The 22,466-nt window shown below is 49.9% G+C and overlaps 1 protein-coding gene across 5 annotated transcripts in view; it reads left to right on the forward strand.

Annotated features, from left to right (window-relative positions):
* The window catches only part of MSI2 (musashi RNA binding protein 2), a 389,780-nt gene that overhangs the window by 252,053 nt on the left and 115,261 nt on the right, over positions 1–22,466 (forward strand). The window lies entirely within an intron of this gene.

Raw genomic sequence — 22,466 nt, forward strand, 5'->3', positions numbered from 1 at the left:
GAAAGAGGTTCGTCATCTGAGGGACCTGAGGGGGCGGCTCACCCTCCGTGTCAGGTCACTCGGCTGGTAACTGACAGAGCTGGATTCACACTCAGGACGTCAGGCCCAGACACACTGCAGAGGAGGCGCCAGGGAAAGTGCTCCCCTGTTTCTAACGCAGATGCCTCCTGCCGTGGTTGAAGCCTCTTCCCCTTCTCCAAGGGCACTGGGCACAGTGATGGGGTGGGGGTCCCTCTGTGACTGGGTGAGGGAAGTGTTTCCTGTTGGGAGCCTAAGGGAGGTCACCTGTGGCCCAGCACTCAGAGTAGCTTCAGGAACGTGGTCGCTCACTCCCCCAAGTCAGGACTCCCGGTGGCGATGGCAGGATGGAGGGCGGGCAGAGCCCCTGGTGCGTGCACGGCGCGGCCCCCTCCCCCAGCCAAGGCAGGGCCTGCCCCGCATCCTTCTGCCCTGCCCGCCTTTAAGATTCCTGTGGTCAGTGCAGGACCCCTTACATAATTCATGGAGTCAACAACAAGATGAAAGGCAGGGCCTCTTACTCAAAAACTATCCAGAATTTCAAGATGACAGCAGAGCATTCAACCAAGAGTGGAGCCCTCTTGAGCGCGGGGTGTATGTGACAGCTCAGGCCGCCCGTCCAGGAAGCCGGCCTGAATGGATGCAGCCTGTGGCCGGCCTGATGCTGGTGGGGCGGGGAAGAGAAGGCAGGAGGACCGTGTGCCCAGAGGTTTCAACGGGAAGGACCTGACACCTGCTGCCCGTTTGCTCCTGTACAGAAATCTGGTCCCGCTGTCCCACCTGTGTCGGCGGGGGCTTTGGCCCATGCATGCTTTCCAGCCTCTCCAAACAGCTGAGGGGGAGTTTCTCTCTGGACGGGGTGCTGAAGCTGGGGTAATACTTCAGCGATCCAGAGCATTAGGGGAGGAAAGAATTTTCTCTAAAGAAAGAACATATCACGAGAGAAGCACAAATCCTAGATGTGGAGCCAGCAGGCCTCACAGCCCTGGCCTGATGGAATGTGCACTTGGGATCAGGAGATAAGCACAGGAAAGTAAAGTCCTCCTGCAGCCACCTTGCCCCAACCTTTCCTTCACCTCCTCCGCTTCCTGTTTTCCATTATCTTATCAAGAGGAAAGTGCTGCTGGAGCAGGAGCTGAGGACACCTCTCTGGCTGGCACTGCCGCCAGCTCTCTGCTTAAAGAGGCCCAGACCATTAACCCCTCCGTGTCGTCAGGGTACTTGCTTAGTGCTTTCCGTCACCTTCTAACCCAGCCCCGTTGGGCAGCCTGGGCGGTGACTTGTCCTCTGCCCCAGGCATTTTGAAAACCACCTGTGTGCCCCTGAGCTGCGACCACTGCTGTCAGGGAAAACTCCGTGGCACGGGGCCTGGCCTTCTGGGAGTCAGGCCACACTTGCCATTAGGAGCCAGGGGTCGGGGCAGCTTTTCCACTTCCTGCCCCACGGTGGCCGCCTCCTGCCCTGTCCCCGCTGGTCCCGTAGGCACAAGGGTGGCCCTCAGTTCACTGCTCCTGTTCACGGAAGCGCCAGCCTGTGTTCTTCCCACTTTACATCTGCACTCGGACCTCGGTAGCACCGTGGGAAAGAGCCCAGGGGAGAGTCCGGCAGACAGTGAGCCCTCCAGGGAGGTGCATCCTCCGTCCTGGAAGCAGGAAGGTCGTTCAGCATCTGACTCTCACAGAAGTGTGGCGTCTTCCCACCTTCGTCCTTAGAGAGACCGCCTTCCAGCTTCTGCTGCCCCTTTGCGTCTAGCCAGGGGCACTTTTCCTAAGCTCTCTGAACCCCTCAGGCTCTGCCTCTGGAAAATACATGAACTGGGACCGCTGAGCTCCAGGACCTAAAGTATGCTTCTGGCTTTTAGCTTTTTAACTGGAAGTAGGTTCCAGATTGTTTCCTTTCTCTAACTAGCGGAGGGGGAGCAGTTGTCTCCGGTAGGGGTCCCTGAGATGGGGCTGGGTCTGCAGGAGGTTCATTGGGGATGCTCTTCACGGGGACTGGGCAGACGGAGGTGACGACCTGCGATGCCCTGGGGAGTTTGAAGAGAGGGTGGTCCTTCGGCTGCCCCAGTTATCCCCGTATGTTGATCAGTCATAGGAGGCAGCCCACCTGGGAAGCAGGTGTCATCTTGGGCTTGTACCGGGGAAGTCCTGGAGGGGACCAACAGCTGGGGCCGTCATCCAGCAGCACTCCCAGCGGCTGGGGAAAATGACCTTCATTCCCGAAGGGGGGGTCTGACCCCCCCCCGCCCCCTCAGAGTGCACACCATAGTGGTACAGGGTTCTGTGTTAACCAGGTTGTGTTAGCACTCCTGGTAGAAACAGCCACTTTCTGAGCACCCCTATACCAGGTGCTTAGCACGTACTGTGGAATCTTTATGAACTGAGCTGCCCAGAGTGGCACACTGGTCCGAGCAGAACTTAGACGTAAACCCACCCTGTCCAACCCCGAGCCTGTGTTCTTAGCCGCTCTGCGAGCACGGGGCTAGGCAGTGGTTTAAAGCAGGAGAGTCGGCGATCTTAAGGACTTGAGCCCCTCCTTATTACTAGTCCTTCTCCACACCTATCCTCTTGCCGGACTACAAGGTGCCTCCATTTTTCAGATGGAGAAACTAAGGCATGTGGAGTTTTGGAAAGCCGCACAGCAGGTTCCTACAGCCAGCTGGGGAGCTGAGCTACTGGTAGAAGCTAGGGCCTTCCTTGGCCCCGCCCATCGCTTCATTTCGCGCCTTCTCTGAGACCCTCTGTGCCCAAGGACAGAGAGAATGGTGGCTTTCCAGCCTTTTCAGAGTCATTGCATTTGCTCTCTAAACGTCCTTAGAGGTGGGCTGAAAAATATTGGACTGATCATCAAAGGATTTAATCATTGGGGAAAAGTTTGTCGCTTTACCCTTGCAGAACTCAGATAAGATCTTGAATTCAGCATTAGGTATTGATCCCAGAGTGGGGCTGGAGGTGGGCAGGGAGGGAAGAAGCAACAAGGTGCTATCCTTTCTGATTTGCTCTTTGGTGGGTGGTTGGGGGGACGCTGGCTGAGAGCGAGGGGGCTGGAGGACTCTCCCTGTATCCGCCCTGTTTGAGACAGTGGATGGCGGCGATGCTGGTTGCTGAAATACATCTCTCACTCACCTCCTCATGGGGGTAGGGAGCCCCCCAAGAGCTCATTCCAGGGGAGCCTCAGATGTGCTGCCTCCCTCTGACCTCAGGGCCTGCACAGCCAGGTCCCTCCAAGTCTGGCGCGTCAGGGGAGAGCTGGGTGGTTGGGGGCCCAGTGGAAAATGAGCTGGATGTCTTTGAAGCTTATCAGGTGGCCTGGTGAGGGTCAGCTGGAGAGGGAGTGGTTTCTGGCGAGTAGAGAGGAGAGACCTGGGGACAGGCCTTCTCACTCCCGGTGGCTTCCATTACCCAGCAGGCCTGTTTGCTCCGGAACATTGCCAGAGGCGAAGGAACAGGATACAGAGAGAAAAATAAAGATCAGTGTGATGGATGACTCCTCTCCGGACTGTTAGCAGTTGCTTATTAAGTGCAGTGCTAATGGCTTTGGAGAGGAACAACAGCTCCGAGGCAGTCTCCTGTTCTGTGGATCTCAGAGAGCGCCATCCCCAGCAGGCTCCCTGGACAAAGAAAGTCCTCCCTCTCCCAGGGCGGCTGTGCCCATCGGGAGTTACCAGGCTGGAAGGGCACCGTGGTGGGCCCTGTGGCTGGAGGGAGCAGCCTTCTGCAGTCTCACCTCAAGGCAGCAAGACTGAGCTTGGCTTCTCCCAAGAAGCTCATACAGCATCTCTATCCCCAAAAGCAGCTGGCCGAAGTTTAAGGTCTTCATAATTTGCGTAATTAGTTTATTTATTAAAACGGTGCCTGTGCGATGTAGCTGAAGCTATATGATAGAAGACACTCTTTTCTTTTTCTTTTAATAAATTTACTTATTTTATTTATTTATTTTTGGCTGCATTGCGTCTTCATTGCTGCACGCGGGCTTTCTCTAGTTGCGGCGAGCGGGGGCTACTCTTCGTTGCGGTGCGCGGGCTTCTCACTGCGGTGGCTTCTCTTGTTGCGGAGCACGGGCTCTAGGCACGTGGGCTTCAGTAGTTGTGGCTCGTGGGCTCTAGAGTGCAGGCTCAGTAGTTGTGGCGCACGGGCTTAGTTGCTCCATGTGGGATCTTCCCAGACCAGGGCACGAACCCGTGTCCCCTGCATTGGCAGGCGGATTCTTAGTGACTGTGCCGCCAGGGAAATCCCGGTAATGCTTTCCTAAGGAGAAAAAACAGCCCTTAATGTCCTGACTCCCTGCCAGACACTCACTTTTGAAATTGACCTCTGAAGTCCAGACTGACTCTTTTCTTGTATACTAAAAGATGATTAAAAATCACACTGTAATTGTTTGTTTATTGATGCCCATTTCCCAAGGGGGGAGGGGGAAGCGTAAAAAGAGTTTCACAGAGGCGTAAATTAAATTAAAAATAAAAAAGCATTGCTTCATTTGTAGGTGTGGGGTGTCAAAGATAATGTATGTGTGTTTTTCCTAATGAGATTCTAACATTTTGACTTTATTTACCTGGGAGAGAGGGTTGGGACTCTACAACCCATAAATGTGACTTTGTAGGATGGAGGAAGGAGTGTGTTTGACAAAGAGGATAAGTCCCTCTGGGTGGGAAAGGGTTGTTGGCTGGGGTAGAAAGCATGATAAGGGTTTGGAGAATCACAGCTGGTGAGGACACTTGTGCCAATGGGACACGATGGCATCCTGCGCAGCACCGGTGCCCAAGGTCAGGGTCTAGAGCAGGATTTGCTGCGGGGTCTGCCCTGCTGGAGTCATGCCCTTTGCGTTTCCGCCGCCTCACAGATCTGCTCTCTGGTCCGCTGATGCTGTTAGGTACCCATCACTCTCTAACGCAAGTCTGAGATGTGTTAAGGGTTTAGTGGCAACCTGTAAGCCAGTAGCTGATTACTATTGGTACTGAGCCCAGTTCTGCACCTGAATTGGAAGCCAGTCGACAGGAAAGCTGCTGGTGTGTCACAGGCCACTAACACCAACCAAGGGTCTCGGTCGGATAGAGCTTCCAGCCTAGGCTGTACTGTGATGTGGTCACCTAGCATGTCTGTGGGCTCTTTTCATGCAAGTAGAGAGTTAGATCAGGTTAGGTGATAAATCCTCGTCTCTTCCCAGAGTGGATCGATGTCAGTGTGGGGCACCTGTTTTAGAAAGGTATTGAGGGACTTCCCTGGAGGTCCAGTGGTTAAGACTCCACGCTTCCACTGCAGGGGGTGAGGGTTTGATCCCTGGTTGGGGAACTAAGATCCCGCATGCCGCGCAGAGGCCAAAAAAAGAAAAAGGTATTGATACATGCGGAGTCTAAGGGAGAATGTTAGAATGGGGTAGAAACTCAATATAATTGAATCTCCCCCATCCCCCCTGGATAGAAGAGCCTGGCTGGGGTGCTGGCAGTGATGTGTAATTTGCCGCCTTTGGGTACTTGGAGAGGTTCTGTTGGAAAACAATTACGTGCAGGCTTGAAATCGGCACACTTCAGTTAGAACGAGGAAGAACTGGCAAGCCCCACAGCGGTGTACACGGACAGCCACGTGCCCCTCCACTAGATTCTGTGCTCCCGGCGGGCTCGTTTTAAAGCTGGGCTGCCTAAGGTGGTCCCCACCAGGAGGGTGCATCTAGGGCTTTGCCCAGAGGCTGTGCAGCCTGGCCCCCCCGCCTCTGGCCCCCAGCACAGTCCCCTCAAGGCCTGAGCTGTCACCGGGCCCATCTCAGGACCTCCTCCAGAGGAAGGGCGGCCACAGAGGGTGAAAGACGGGAGCGGGGTAGAGAGCTGCAGCCCCTGCCCTGAGCCATCTCTCAGAGACCAGCCCCCGGAGCTGTCTGCACATTTTATTTTTCTCGTTAAATAAACACCATTAGCCTTCCCGGAGAAATTGGTGCAAACGTGACCTCGCAAATAACCAATTAGAAGGGCAGGGTTGAAGGGGACTGTGAATTTGCAAACATGTAGAGGAGGCCATTAAAGATGCCTGTAGCTGTCCCAGCCCCGGCAACATCGATCTGAGACCTTAATTTTATTTCTGACAGGAAAGCAAGGAGCACACTTTAATTTTTTTCTTCCCTGAGCTAACTGTATTCCGGAAGCGCCCATTCCGGCGCTGTCTCTTGAGATATTCATCAACATGGGAGCTCAGTTTCTGTTCACCTGCTTTTCCTGTGGATGGGGACTCACACGGAGCCCACAGCGCCCTGGCAACAGGGCAGGCCAGGGTGGGGGGCGGGCATGGCCCCCTGGATGCCCCTTGGTGTCCCAGCTGGAGGATAAATCTGAAACTCCTTTCCTTCGGAATAAAAGCCCTGGCACCAGAAGGGTGGTGAGCTAGTAGATCTTCCTTCCTCCCTCCTGGCTGTGGCCCACGGAAGCAGAAAGGGAGTGGGCCCAGGGTCAGCCACTTCATTGACCCAGAAATGGTTTTTTGTGGAGAGAGACAATGAGGCTTTTGTTCGGCCCTGTTCCCATAGAGGCCCAGCTCCCAGCTCCGACTCTCACATGGTTTCAGATCTCTGAAGAGAGAGGAGCCTTCAGCTTGGCCCCTTGGTGAAAAGATCCCCTTTCTTAGCATCACGGCGCTGCTAGGGGTTGAGCGGGGGGACCAGAAGCCGGGGCGCCTGCTTCCTGCTGGGACTCCAGGAGCCCCCAGGATTGTTCAGCTCTGCGCTTGAGCTTCTGTTTGGGCCCTGGGTTCGGAGGACATTCCCTGGCCCATCTGTGTCTCTGTCACAGGACACACGGGAAGGAGCTTGAGTTTAGTGCTGCCCATACTTGGCTTCAGTCCCAGCTTCCCTGGGCGCCACCTCAGGTGGTCCCCGAAGGGCTCTGAGCCCCGTTTCGCTCTCTGGAGGCAGCACATCTGCTCTGCACGAGTTAATGAGCCACTTGCGAAGTGCCCACCGAGAGTGGTCAATGCCAGTAGCCTTAGTGCTTTCCTTTCCCCCTTAAAGAACTGCCGATTTAACTTCTTCAGGCAAGTTACAATGTTTATTTGAACTTTTTAAGACCTAGTCTTTAAAAAAAGTTTTCCCCTCCCCTTCACACATGAAACATACGTTTGCCTGTGCATGGAATATTTCTGAAAGGATAGTCACAAAACTGGCAACAGAGAGTGAGAATGGCCAAGTGGCTTAGAGCACGTGCTCTGGAGTCAGACAGCTGGTGTTCACATCTAAGGTTTGTGACGTCATAACTGTGTGACCTTCGGCAAGTCACCTACACTCTCTGTGACTCACGATTCCTCATCTAAAAAACAGGAATGATGCCATCGGGTTAGCCTGAGGCTTATTAAATCAGTTAAGAAGTATAAAGGACTTGGAATAATCTCCAGCTAGAGAAAGCACTCGAATATGTTTTATGCACAAATATATATACTCATCCGTGCAAGTATACATAAATAAAAAACAGCATTTGCTTCTGGGGAAGAGGATTAAGTGACCAGTGGTCCAAAGATACAGGAAAACTTTTCACTTTATACTCATTTACCTTTCGAATTTTCGTACCCTATGCATTTATTACCTAGTCAAACAAATACTTTTTTAGTGTAATAAGCTTTTACAATTCATCCCAAGTTGAATTGTAAATATAGCGATAGAACAGCATGAGAGAATTTTCAAAAGGAAAAAGTTCATCCCATCTCAGTATGCTAACACAGTAACTGTTGTCACTTCTACCGTGTTCCTGACACTGGCGTAAAGATTTTTAAACTTGGTTGTCTTTATGGGGTTAGTAGAACATGTGGCATCTCAGACTTTGCTGAATGAGGGATGGGTCCCGCGTCATCTGAGTTTTCTGTCCTGCCGGGGAGAGGGGGCCTCGGAGCTCCAAACAGGACTTGATTATATGCAGCTGAGAATCCTTTGCCTCTGAGTCACCTCTGTCTTTTTCTTTCCATAAACAGAGAGTCGGATGGATAGATGAGGATTTTCTTAGTAGTTTCTGCTTTTCCAGACAACATGCTATTAATAGGATAGCCAGACCGGCCCCAGTATGAAAAGAAGCCCCGTTTGCTTTAGTTTATCCCAGAGCAGAGGTGAGAGAGGTCAGAACAGAGAGACCCTTCGTTCCAGGAGTCCAAGGTCTTTTTAATTAAAGAAAAAAAAGTTGAAAGCATTTTCCTAACCCAAGTTATGATTACTAAACATGTGGGGACCTTATACAATGTGGCACATACAGAATCCTCCTCTGTGCCCCTGTTGCTTGTAGCTTAAGAGTCAAGGCAGGTACCCAGTTAGTGAAGCTTGTGAGTTGTCTGGTGGCAAAAGGGTGAGAGCCTAGGTCCCCAGTCACACTGCTGGGTTCAAATTCCAGCGCCACCACTCAGTAGCTGTGTGACCTTGGGGCAAGTTATTAAACGTCTCTCGACCTCAGTTTTCTCATCTGTTTAATGGGGAATGTTATTAATTTATGGACTTGCGAGGTTTAAGAGAATTTATGTGAAGCATCTGATGTTTATACTCTCTGTAAGTATTAACTTTATTACTATCATAATAAAGTTAGGTTACTGTTATGTTACTACTAATAAGAATAGTGTTACTATCACTCCTTGAGGAATGAAGGCTAAAGCCTGCTGACTGGAGAAAATATTCACACTCTAGAGAGCTGTCGGCAGACGCTGTTAGCTTTTCCTTCATCTTATGGGTTGAATTGAATCCCCCTCAAAAGGTATGTGGAAGTCCTAGCCCCTTTGTATCTCAGCATGTGACCTGAGGCAGAAATAGGGTCTTTGCAAATGTAATCAAGTTAAGATGAGGTCAGACGGGGGTAAGTTGGTTCAATACGATGGGTGTCCTTCTAAGAAGAGGGAGGACATGTGAAGGGAGACACGGAGAATGTCACATGACCACAGAGGTGGAGATTGGAGTGTGAAGCTAAGAGAAAGGCATGGGACAGATTTTCTCATGGAAACTTCAAGGGGACGTGGCCCTGCCGACACCTTGATTTTGGACTTCCAGCTTCCAGAGCTGTGAGAGAATAAACTGCTGTTGTTTTAAGCCCCCCAGTTGGTGGTGCTTTGTTCAGCAGCCCTAGGAAACGGCATGCAGAGGACAAAGCAGTGCTTCCTGTCGGGCGAGTTCCCTGCTCACCCGTGGCCTGCAGCCTCCATGGGCGAACACAGCCGTTTCTCCCCGCAGGTTCCTGTCCACATCACAGCTGCTCCCTCCGCAAAATTATGTGCAAGAGAAATTAGACAAAAGACCTTCTACTTAAGAGAACACGGCCCCCAGATCCTGATGTAGTTCACGGCCTGCCCGAGTCTAATTTGGCCAAAGACCATGAAATTGACCTTAGGGTGTTAGAGATAACTTCTTGGTAGAGAAAGACACTTGAAGAACTCTGAGGTTTAACGTTGAATTTGTAGCCTTCGGAGCGCAGTCATTTCTTTCTAAGCCAAGGATTTACCAACACACCTAGGAGGTGGCGGAACCCCAACTCCGAGAGTGCAGACCATACCCAGCAGACTGGTATTTCCAGCTGGTTCATTCAACCTGGCTATTTAGGGAAGTGGAAATAAGGCCAAAAAAAGAAGAGGGAGAGAGAGAGAGAGAAAGAGAAGGAAATCAGGAGAACTCATATGTATGACAGCACAAACCTTACCATCCTTACGTACCTGCCCCGACTTCCACCCTGGAAAACATAAGAAAGAAAACAGCAAGACAACACTGAACTTCAAACCCTGCCAAACAGACTTCTTGATTTCTTTATGTTGTCCCAGCAACCCTTCCGGGCAGGAACAATTGCCAAATTCAATCCTAGAGTGAGTTTCTGAGCTAAATTAATGCTGTTGAGGGTCAAAGTGGTAACACCTACAAGGTCTCCGGGCGGAGGACGCCGGCAGGCACAGCGTAATTAATAGTTGCAGCCCCGGATGTGCTTCTCTTAATCCCCGGGTCTGGTTGGCAGACCTGGCGGCGCGCAAAAGTAACTGGCATGGTTTTACTGTGATCAAAGTTGTGTGCCTTTGAGGACTCCCTACAAATCTGAAATTTCTTCCTCAGCTTGCCACCCCATCTTGATATCAGGACGTAATTGAAAGGGCTTCCTTCTCTCTGAATGTTTCCAGCGCTGGTGCCTGTGTCCCAGCACCCCAGGCGGAGCCGGCGCCTCTGCACCAGGTCTGCGAAGCGCGCGGTGCCGACATCCGATTTATTATCTCGGAGGCTGGGCTGGTTCATGGATGATTCATGACTCTGCTTTCCACTGCTGCTGGAGGTGACATCATCCATCCCGGGCCCAGAATAGATACAGAGGCAACAGTGGCCCCTGTTCCGTCTCTCACCAGCCCCGGGCTCCCTTCCGTATCACACCCAGCAGCTGTGTGTTCGCTGAGTAGAATGGTGGTGGGTGGACCCAGAGAGCCCGTCGGAAGTATCTCCTTAGTCGGAGGCTAAAAATGTGTTTCGACGCTGCAGTAGCTGCACAACAAAGCGGAGGAGGATACTTGCCCGAAGTTCACCTCTTCCCCTTCTGTTCTTTTAGTTGGGATTTAGATTTTAGTCGTAACCCTAAGAGCTCCGTTAACTCCTGTGGCCAGCTTTGGTTTTCTCACTTGGAGACGGGGTTGGTTGGGAAGGTCTGGGGGACATAGGCCATCCCACAGCCCAGCATTAGACGCCCGTATGACGAATGATTGCTGTCACATCGGAGGTCTGGGCTGCATCAGCAGTTTTCAGCCCTGGGTGCACGTTAGAATCAGCGGGGAGTTTTTAAAACATACTAATGTCTGGAGCCCACCCCAGAGCAATTAAGTGAGACTCAGGGTTGGAGCCCTGGCTGAGTGTTCACGTTTCCCCCAGCTGAAGCTGATGTGCCAACAGGGCTGGGAACTCCCGGGTCACGTGACCTCCCAGGACACCCCCCCCCCCCCAGCTTTAAAACCTTTTAAAAAGCTGTGCTTCGGACCAAGCCTTTGACCCCACCCTTTTCTGGGCAGTGGGGTGGCCTGTGCCCTGGTGTGTAAGCCCAGGAAGGGTGGTGGTGGCCTCCGGTGATGGATGTGGGGAGTGGGAGGTATGAAAAACTACCATCCCATTGTGCCGGGTGTGAATCTAGTGACCCCCTCCCAAAACACTGCTGGCTTCCCATCACTGTTAGGATGAGGCCTAAAACGCTGACGCTGCGCTGCAGAGTCGTTGACTTCCGGCCCTTCTTCGGTCTCCAGCTTCACCCCAGACATGCTCCCTGCAGCTACGCTGACCTGGGCCCTTCCTTAACAGGGCCGCCCACACAGGCTGTTCCTTGGGCTGCCAGGAACAGTCTGTCTCTCACTCCTGGCCAGCTCCTCAGCTTTCAGGCCTGGGCTTAAGGTCCCCTGGGGACATCTTCTCGAACCGCAGACAAGGTTAGCTCCAGCCATGTCTGTGCTCCTCGCAATTCCTTTCTGGCATCTCTCGGTTCTTAACGATTGTGTTATCTGCTTGATGGTTTGGTTCTTCTCTGTGTCTTCTTCCCCCTTATAGTTCCCGAGCTTGGCAAACAGTATTAACATATGACCAGAGGGCGGCTGGCGGACAGGCAGGCCCTTCTCACCTTGGTCTCATTTGGCGGAAGGTGGAGAGCGCGCAGTCTGCACTGCTCTGCTGTGTGCTCCCCCCGGCTCCCCGCCCCAGCCGAGACCTGCTCTAGCAAAAGGGGGGGCGGTGTGTAGAAGCCGTGTCAGGAGGATGGTGCTTTCTGGAGAGGGCCTTGGAGAACTGAAGAGATGGTTCTGAACACTTCTGTTTTTCCAGCACCTTAGGAAGGCACAGTTATCCAGCAAACTCATGGGAGTTCTTTCTTTCTTAAGAGGGGGAAAAAATGCCCTTGGTATTGTTTTTTTCTAAAGTTGATATTTATTAAGATAATATTTTCGACAAAATATTCTGCAAATAATTATATTTTAAAATTCTCATTAAAGTGAAACATTCTTGATCGTAACCCAGTGACTGAAGTATTTTCCTTGTTGTTTTTTTAATAGATCTTTATTGGCGTATAATTGCTTCACAATAAATACTGTGTTAGTTTCTGTTGTACACCAAAGTGTACGAGAAAGTTTTGTTTTTCAAAGAATTTTTTGATTTCCTGTAAGTCATTGAACTTACTGCTGTAAACTAGAGTCAAAATGGATTGTTCACTTTAAAATATTAATTTTTTTAGTAGATCTTTATTGGAGTATAATTGCTTCACAATACCGTGTTAGTTTCTGTTGCACAACAAAGCGAATCGGCCATCTGCATACACGTGTCCCCATATCCCCTCCCTCTTAGCCTCCCTCCCACCCTCCCTATCCCACCCCCCTAGGTCATCGCAAAGCACGGAGCCGATCTCCCTGTGCTATGCGGCTGCTTCCCACTAGCTAACTATTTTACATTCGGTAGTGTATATATGTCGATGCTACTCTCACTTCACCCCAGCTTCCCCCTCCTACCCCGTGTCCTCAAGTCCATTCTCTACGTCTACATCTTTATTCCTGCCCTGCAACTAGGTTCATCAGTACCTTTTTTTTTTTTAGATTCCATATATATGCGTTAGACTATGGTATTTGTTTTTCTCTTTCTGACTTACTTCACTCTGTATGACAGACTCTAGGTCCATCCACCTCACTACAAATAACTCAGTTTCGTTTCTTCTTATGGCTGAGTGATATCCCGTTGTATATATGTACCACATCTTTATCCATTCATCTGTCGATGCACATTTAGGTTGGTTCATTGGTATTGTTGTAGTCGCCCTTTACAGCTGATCTGGAAGAAAGGCTGAAAATATTGGTTCCGTTTTTTTTAAAAAAGGATCAGTCCTGCACTCCTAACCCATGATGCCTGGTGCCACCTCGTGGGCTGGTGAGAAGGCTCACTCCAACCTGGGGTCTGTACCAGGATTTAAAATGCTCATGCGAAAGGTGTGTACTTACAGATGGATTCCTAAATTTCCTCCCCACTTCCAACATCACTAGGCTTGGCACCTTAAGTCTTGTTTTAATTAAGTTGATTCATTTGCCCTGGAAAGATTTCCTGATTCAGCTAGTATATTTCTTTATAAACTACTCTGGAAACACCTGGCAATTTTTCTGAGTGACAGTAAGGAAACATAGCCTGAAAATTATGATTTAATTTGTTCCCTCCCCCATGATGTCTTACCTTTTTAAAAAATTTGGTAAGATTTACGAAAGAGGCTTTGTATTTTTGCCCATGGTACTAATCCCGTTTTACAGCAGAAATATGTATCAACAATACCTAATAATTTCCCTTTCTGTATTTTTAGAACTCTAGCTTCTAATGGACAGTGGAATCATTCCTTGGCAAATGGGAAATCGCCTAATTGCACATTTTTATTTATTGTGAATTTTCAGGTAGACTCCAGAAGAGATTGGTGAGTGTATAAAAGAAGAGTAAACAGTATATTAATGACTGTTTTCTGGAGTTACCATGCTTGGGTTGCATCGCAGCTGTGTGTGGGGGGCAGGGCGAGGGAGCAGTGGTGCGTGTTTGAATTGGACGTGGCCCTTGGTTGGTTTTTAAAAAATAGACTGGAATCAAAGATGTTATAAAGGATCAAAACAGGAAAGTAGGTACCTGTCTCTATTTTTACTTTATTCTAGGTTTGTGGTTCCTTTATTACGGGGCTGTAGTTAAAATCCCCTGGTAGAATCGACTGGTGCCTGGCCTGGTCAATTAGCAGTGTTCACTTTTCCTGGGTGTAGTATAAGTATAAGCAGCCGCCGCAAAGTGGCTTGAATCCGGAGTGGCACCTCCTGAGTCCACCCCTCTTCTTTTCCTTTTGTTAAAAAATAAGATTCTTTACCAAGAGGTAGGGAGTGAAGCACTGCAGGTAGCCCAGCAAATCTTGCTGCTGCCAGGGTGGTAGCAGCTGGGGTGGGAAGAGGGGGAGCAGCTGTGGCTAGGTTATTAGTCATTCCATGAAGAAATTGATTTGATAAATAATAAAGCAGTGATAATAGCAACACATGCTTGCAGGTCAGATGACTCCGATGAAAGCCCCCAGTTAAGTGTGTGTAATGGTTTGACAATATATATGCCTTCTAAAAACATCCTATTTTAAAATGGAAATTGGACTGTTCATGCAATTCTTAGCAAATATGCCAAGATCATTACCAGAGGGAGCTTGGAAATCTGAAGGATGATCTTTCTATTCACTTTGGCCTCTACCCTCCCCCTTTCAGCCGATGCTTAAACTTACTTTGTTTCCCTGTCCTTGTCTTTTCATTCTGTTAACTGTTTTGATGTGTAAAATGCTGTGCCTCACGGTACACTCCTTTAGGATGATTTACTGTGCTGTTCTTATCTTTCACCTTAAATCCTTGATAAGAGCATTTAAAAAATGAAATTGCTACCTGACACTATTATAAAATCCTGGCTGGCAGCCAGGGGAGAAACAAGAGTTGGGGGGAGAAAAAGGAGACGAAGTTTAGAGAAGGGAAAGATTTTTAAAGGAAACGTATAGGGCTTTTTTCCTTGAGTTTTTTCCTTGAGTTCTGGAAGATTTTTGAATTTTACTGGAGCAGTAATACAGCCCTGTGGATGCCTCTCACCATTGCATGTGAACAATGGGTGGGAGGTGGGTGCAGACAACAGAGGGGTTTGTTGGGCCAAGGGTCATCTGCAGTGAAGGCGAAACTCGTGCATATCTCTTGCTGTGGGTTGAAACTGGATGGATGATGGGTGGTCGGATGGATGGATGGATGGCATTTAAGCACCTCCATATTTATATCCTGGAACACGTTCTTCCTAACTCCGGACATGCCCTCTCCTGTGCCCTCTGCTACTCTGCTTAAGACGAGTCAAAGCAGAACCTCCTCTAGATGCAGAGCTGCGGCCGCTGACTTGCCTTGGGCAAGACTGTACACTGCGATGAAAACTTTTTTGTGTTTGCCAGCATTGTGTGTCTGGAGATCTCCATTTAGCCACAAAAGGCATCGGCGATTGGGGGCGGGGGGCAGCAGTAAATAGAGCTCTCTGAACTAGCAAGTTGTTAATTCTAATATTAGTGAGTTAATGGACTCTTTAATTCCTGTGACGTGGAGAAGACGACAGGCATTCTCTCCACATAATGGAGCTTGTTAACCCCTCTCTTTACTGACCGGTGCTTTTATGGTGATGATGACGATTAGAGGACTTACGTTAGAATAACAGGTTTCCCAAGTGCAGAGAAGGGGGTATGTAATGATGATGATCTTTTTGTAGGAGTCCCAGTGCCCGCTGGCTTATCCGGCATGGGCGTTATTCTATCTGAGTCTTCTGGAGTGTCGTGTGTGCAGACCTGCTGGTCACTGTCCTAGATTACTGGAGTGGGGAGGATATAGCAGCAGAAGGGATACACGTCACCCCATCAGGGCTCTGGCAGTGCAGCTGCGGCTGCCGTATGCTGAGGCCACAGCCAGTGGGAGGCCTCTGGGTATAGCTGGCGATGCTGGAGCCATTATGCCCCGTTGATCACGGGCCTCATGAAAACATAATCTACCACCAAGATGACTGCTTTTGGAAACTGTCTTGTCTCTTTTGAGTCGAGACTGGAGACAACCAGACAAGGTTCGGTGGTGACGAATAAAGAAACATTACTTTCTGAAGACAATCTTCTGTTACCAGACACTTTTCAACAGACATTCAATCAAAATGCTAATAGCGGCGGCAACCAGGGAACGAGGTTATTGTAATACTAATTGATTGGTTGGAGGGTGAGTTTTGATAAGTGCAGGTGAAGATTTTGGAATACGATTCTCTTTAATTACAGCGACACTAATAACAATGAACAAATGATTTCATGATTTCCTGGTAATGGCTTGAAGATTTTGAGGTTAAAATGAGATATGGTAGAAAAGCATCAGAAAAATAGAGCTCTGGTGGGTGGCCTTACCTTTATCAAAGTAAAGGTATAGGGAGTCAGTCAAAAACCAGCGTGCCGCCCTTGGAAGGCTGTATGGAATCTGCAGAGGCAAGAGTGATGCTTACCAAGGATGGTGAGCCAGTGGGAAGATTCCAGCTTGAAGTATTGGTATTTCCAGGGCTGGGGGCTGGGTTGCACTGATCCAGCCGCAAGATCCCTGTGGGTTTTCCCAGGTTTGCCGGGGCCGAGTAACCCCCGCGGTACCAGCAGAGGCATATCCTGTGCTCGAGGCTCTTGGGTTTCATGCTCTAGTCCTGTGACCACTTTGTGCTCCAGGAGCTGTTCTAGTTCTAGCAACACTGCAGGGAACAAGGCAGGCCAAATCCCAGCCCTCCTGAGCTCCCCTTTTCTGGGGAGAAGGGACATCGATGATGTAATTTCAGGGACTGTCAAGTGCTCTGAAAAAGATAAACAGCATACTGTTGGTGAGGGGGCCTAGGGCGTCTTTAGGTAGGTGGGTGGCAGTGGCCTCCCTGGGGAGTAGGCATTTTAAGTGGGAGGCAAAGAACTGCGAGAAAGGCGTTCCAAGGAGGAGACAACAGCAAAGGCAGAGGCCCTGACGTGGGAACAAACGCGGCCTGTTTGAAGGACAGGTAGAAGGCCAGTAACTGAGAGGGAGAGTGGTTGGGTGAGAGGTAGGCAGGGCTGGAGTGCGAAGGGTTTGTGAACTGGGCATGCGTATGGGAGCCATCGGAAGGAGGTCAGAAGGGCAGAGGCATGTGATCTACCTTCAAGGAAGAACCACTGGCTCTTGAATTGAGAAAGGGTGGCAGGGCTGCACTTTTGGAAGCAGGAAGGCCAGTTGGAGTTCACTGCAGAAGTGGGGTGAGAACGGATGGTGTCCTGGGCTAGGGCTGAGGCAGGGGAGGGTAGAGAAGAGCAGTGGGATTCGGGATATGGTTTTGGAGACGAGACACAAGATGTTCTGATAGGTCGGGGGTTATGAGCTTATGGGGGTGGGGGAGAGAAATTAGGGCTGTGGCTGTAGGTTCTTGGGTTGAGCAGCTGAGGGAATGGTGGTGCCCTTCAATAATACAGGGTCTCCTTGGGTGGAAGGAGCACATTTCAGGAAGAAAATCAATAGTTCTGTTTGAAATTCCCATTAGAATCCATTTGGTGATTTGAATAGATGGATATACCAAAAGTGCACCAAAGAAGAGGTCTCTGGAGAATTAAAATAATCCACCCAATCATGTTTGCATAAACCTCACTAAGGAAGGGATCGGTTCGGGGGAACCCTGAGTAGATGTTGTCAGGGCAGTAGGAGATGGAGCGATTGGTCCCTCGACACTCCAGTTTTCCACCTGTGCTTCTCTGTTGGTGATTCATCCAGGGAGTCTCAGGAAAGATGCTGCATTTAAGAATCAAGCATCATTGCATCTGCTGCAGCAGGGACTAGAGACCCCGTGGACACTCTTTGGTACGCCCGTATTGTTCTCAGGAGTGTATGCCGGGGGTCTGGGTTCACTGTGACCGTCATCGGAAGACAGACCCTGGGGCCCTGAGCCCTGGCCACTCCCTGCTTCCAGCCCCCTGGATCTCTTAGATTTCAGAGACGTAGCCCGTAAAGAGGGGCTAACCTTTTGTGTGCCTAACCATGCAATTCATACGTGGGGATCCCTGGGGTGGGTGTCACTCTGACAAATTAATTGGTTAAAAAACCCCAGAAATCAGATGTGCGTTATTGAGGTGAGATTGGGGCTTAATTGGGGCGGAGGGGGAAGGCTAGCCTTCCTTTCAATTTGTCAAGCTTTCTTCCCGAAGATCTGCCGAAGAAGAAAGGGTACTTAATAGGCTTGAAGTCATTTCCAGTGTGTCAGGATTTCTGCCTTGCTTCCAAGTGATAATGTTCACCGGCTCCAGACCTCTATAGGGAGCCTTCCGTCTTATTAACTTGTCTGGGAGAAACAGGGAGTGGGAACGGCTGGGACCAGTGGGTGACAAGACATAAAGATTTGTGGTGCGGTGAGTTGTAAACAGTAGGGTCAAATAAGCTTGGCGTGGGGGGCAGGGAGGGAGAGCGATGGCTCCTGAACTGCACTTCCACACCTTCACCTGGAGGAGTCCTCTGAGGTAACTCAGCACATTTTGTGCCTGTGTTCGTTCCTCACCCCTCTTCTCATTGTTCCCTTAAAAAAAAATCACCTCCCACCAAAACGGTCTTTGCAATATACAGTCATTACTCTCGCCAGCCCTGGAAGCTGCCCGCCCTGCATAGACCCCAGGCTTTTTACGTTTCCAGAGACAGTTGTTAAAAAGCACGTATTAAGCACCAAGTTGTGCGTGGTGCCAGGTAAGGCCTGGCCCGTCATGTGGGTCTGGTCTGTGTTCTGGGAAAATACGTTTGCCTCCCCCCCGCCTTCTTTTTAAATTAATTAATTAATGGCTGCGTTGGGTCTTCGTTGCTGCGCGTGGGCTTTCTCTAGTTGCGGTGACGGGGGCTACTCTTCATTGCGGTGCGCGGGCTTCTCATTGTGGTGGCTTCTCTTGTTGCGGAGCACGGGCTCTAGGCGCGTGGGCTCAGTAGTTGTGGCTCGCGGGCTTAGTTGCTCTGTGGCATGTGGGATCTTCCTGTCTCCCCTGCATTGGCAGGTGGATTCTTAACCACTGCGCCACCAGGGAAGCCCTCGCCTGCCTTTTTGTAACGAATGAGTTTAGTTGCACAGTGCCCGGTGTGGGCTTCCATCCAGCAAATAAAGTCTGGGTTGAGTGTGTGGAGAAGGAATCCTGTTTTCCCCTCATTTCTGAGAGTCTTCACCACCATGGCCCTCCTGTTGTGATAGCTCTTTGTCCTCTCTTCCACCTCACCTTCACCCCATCCTCAGCTGTGAAACCGTTCACCTTTAAGAATTAAGGGCTGAATGAATATTATTTTTTAATTGGGTAAATGGATGAATGATGACAGTAGTCGTTATTCGGCACTCTGGAGGCTTCTTCATGTATTCTCGAATTTATTATTCACCACCTAGCCACTCCATTTACCTGATGGGGGATTGATACTCAGAGAGGTTAAGTAACATGACCAAGGTCACACAGCCGGTGGGAGGTGAAGAATGAAATTTGTTTGACGGTAGCTCCTTGACCCCCAGGTAGGCCCATGCATTTGTGTTCAGGAACAAGGCATCTGCAGTTGGTGAAGATATTTTAGCTGTTGCTCAGGGCCCGGCTGAGTGGAAAAAGGAGTTAGGCTCGGAGACTGTCCTTCGGTGGGTCAGTTGAGACGTGGGACCGGACACTGGTTGACAGTGGAGCAGCGGCAGCAACTTTGCCAGCCATGGTCACCCCTGAGCGAGGGGGAGGCTGGCCTGCCTCCTCCCCTCCCCTAGCCTCAGTTGTCTGCAAACCCGTCTCTTCTGAGTCAATTAGGAGAAATCTCAACAGGACTGAGAATAAATGCCGCCGGATCCGTGCGGGGGAAGGGCTTGCAGATCCATCTCTGGACCTAGATTTGATGACTGGCTGGCATCAGGAAGCTGTAGCTGGCGAGGCTGCGTGGGCAGCCTGGGCAGGAGAGCATCGGGGCAGCCCTCAGGGCCCATGCGAGCACAGTCTCCTTGATATGCACCTATTTGGGTCTTTTACTCTTTTTCTTCTCATTTGTTGCAAAAAGTGCTTAAGAAATAAAAGTTAGTATAAGAACCTGAGGTAAATAATGCCGGCTTCAGCTGTCTGCAAGCTATTCCTTACACACTGTGCTTTTCATTGTTTAAAGTAGCGAGGTTGGGGTTTTGGGGGGTCAGAGGGAAAGAACATGATGTCTCTTTCCCTCCCTTTTCTTTCTTTTTTTTTTTTTTTTTTTTTTTTGCGTTTTTTTACCTTTTCTCTTCCAAAAGGATTTTGGGGGCAGAACTGAAAGTTAAGCAGAAATCCAAATTCTTTCTCTGTCTTTTCTTTTTAATTCCCATCTCTTGTTTTCATCTCTCTGATATATTTGAAGCCTGGCTGGAAATTTTTGGAAATCTCAGCCCAGGGAAGTGGGAGACCCAGGACCTTTTTTCCTTTTCCTAGGAAGACTTCGAGTGGGCTTAGGAAGTTTTGCACATCCAAGATCTACACACATGTATGTATCCCTCTGTCTCTGTCTGATTAAATCCACACTACAGACGTCTTTCACCCTGAACTTCATCTCTCAGAAGTTTTCAGGAACCATTTTTCTATTAAATTAAATAAGAATTGATGAGGAAAGCGGGGGGCGCTCTTGGAAGATATAATTAAAATTCGTTTATTATAACGATTAAAGAGAAAGAATGCTTATTAGTCTCATGAATGACCTTCTCCCAGTGTTTTTTTATTTTATTTTTTTTTGGTTTATCCAAAGTGGTTTAAAACTCACATAGTGGCTCGCTTCTGTGGAGCCACCAGGGTTTTTGCAAACCATGAACTGAGAAAGGAATAAAATGGTCTTATTTTTGTGCCTGTAGGTAAGCCGGTAGGGGGGCAAAGGGAGCAGTACTGTCTCTCAGGCTAAATCCAGCCTCCTCCTTTGAGGCTGAACCTGAGTGTGTGTGTGTACAGGGGCTCCCTTTCCCTGTCCCGGCTACATCCTGAATTCTTCCTGCCAATTTGTCTGCCGTTGAGAGACAAGCCCTCCTCAGACTTCTGGGCCGGAGAATCTGATCGGCCCCAGACCTGGTGTGAGCCTCACTGCTTCCTGCCAGGATGGCGGGGGCCTGCCCCAGCGTCCCAGATCCAGGGGGGCTGGAAAAGGCAGATTGGCTGCAGCCGGCACGAGGTGGCAACTGGATTGGAAATTGGTCTTCAACCGAGGGTAGAAGTCAGGTGCGTGAAGCAGACAGGTTGCTGTGTTAAGACTGTCGATCCTCAGATGCACCCATGGGTCACATGTGTGCACAGGAGTGCATTCTCAGACCCTCCCCTCCCCCACTGCCATGACCCACCTCCCTTTCTCCACCCACTGCTGAAATCTTAGCTTTCAAGTGCAGGTGTTGAGGTTAATAACAAGACATTTCCCAGCTGGCCCTTTGCTAGAGAAGCTTCTCACTGGGCTCCAAAGGAAAGGAAAGGATTTAAAGGGACACAGATGTCAAAGGTGGAAACAGTGGTGTCCACTGCTGGGGTCAAGGGTTGGCTGGGAGGTGTTCTTACACACTGACCAGTCCTGTGAAAAGAGCAGTTCAGGCAGCAGGTAGGCCCTGCCCATCCCCACCCCAGCCTTCTCTCACCCTTTGGCTGCTGTAGTGCCCACACTTAGATCCTCCAGCTTCTAGAAGGACTGACCCTTTCCCTCCACTTGCCGCACTGAGGGGCTTGGATAGAGGGTGCCCAGAACCCACGCCATGTGACCTTCAGTTGGTCTCTCCCCGAGCTGTCCCAGAACTAGCTACACACTGGAGTGCTGTCCCCCCACTTCCTCACTGGACCCTCAGACCATCATTCGTGAAGATTTATTGCTGATACCACAGAGTCACCCTCATAAGCCATGGGGGAGTTGCAGCAGTTTAATTAAAGTTCAGAGTCACGTTTACGGGTCTGTAATTCCTCACTCCCTTTCTGAGAGGGTCCTGGGAAGCCCAGCTTGGCTTTCTGCCTGCTTCGAGTCTCTGAACATGGAAGCTGACCAGCACCCCCCTCTGGCCCCCTAACTCCACCCCCTGCTGCCTCCAGACCCTGCGTCTTCTGTCCCCAGGTGTTCTGAGCCTAAGCCTGAAGGAATTGGGCCAGACGCTAGGTGTCGCCAATCGGGTCCTGCCTCCATCTCCGGAGGTCTTGATCAGCGTCACTGAGCCCTGCGTGTCTGCTTTAAAAACCTGTTGCTGTATGTTAACACATGTATATGGAATTTAAGGGGAAAAATGTCATGAAGAACCTAGGGGTAAGACAGGAATAAAGACACAGACCTACTAGAGAATGGACTTGAGGATATGGGGAGGGAGAAGGGTAAGCTGGGACAAAGCGAGAGAGTGGCATGGACATATATACACTACCAAACGTAAAATAGGTAGCTAGTGGGAAGCAGCCGCATAGCACAGGGAGATCAGCTCGGTGCTTTGTGACCGCCTGGAGGGGTGGGATAGGGAGGGTGGGAGGGAGGGAGACGCAAGAGAGAGGAGATATGGGAACATATGTATATGTATAACTGATTCACTTTGTTATAAAGCAGAAACTAACACACCATTGTAAAGCAATTATACTCCAATAAAGATGTAAAAAAAAAAAAAAACCTATTGCCCAAAGAGGGAGGAGATATGGGGATATAGGTATACATATAACTGATTCACTTTGTTATAAAGCAGGAACTAACACACCATTGTAAAGCAATTATACTCCAATAAAGATGTTAAAAAAATAAAATAAGCTACATGGGAAAAAAACCAAAACAAAGCAAACAAAGAAAAACCCGATTGCCCAGTGACAACTCTCTAGGTTAGAGACAGTCTCACGTGTTTCCTGGGTTTCACAGAGAAACTTGCTGCTTCCAGCGTTTCCATCATCAGGAGCAGTTACGGGCCTTCGGGTCCTCCGGCGCTGAGCCTCAGCCTGCCTGCTCTGAGCCCCGGTGCGGGTGACC

This window comes from Tursiops truncatus, chromosome 20 (genome assembly GCF_011762595.2).
Source record: "Tursiops truncatus isolate mTurTru1 chromosome 20, mTurTru1.mat.Y, whole genome shotgun sequence".
NCBI lineage: Eukaryota > Metazoa > Chordata > Mammalia > Artiodactyla > Delphinidae > Tursiops > Tursiops truncatus.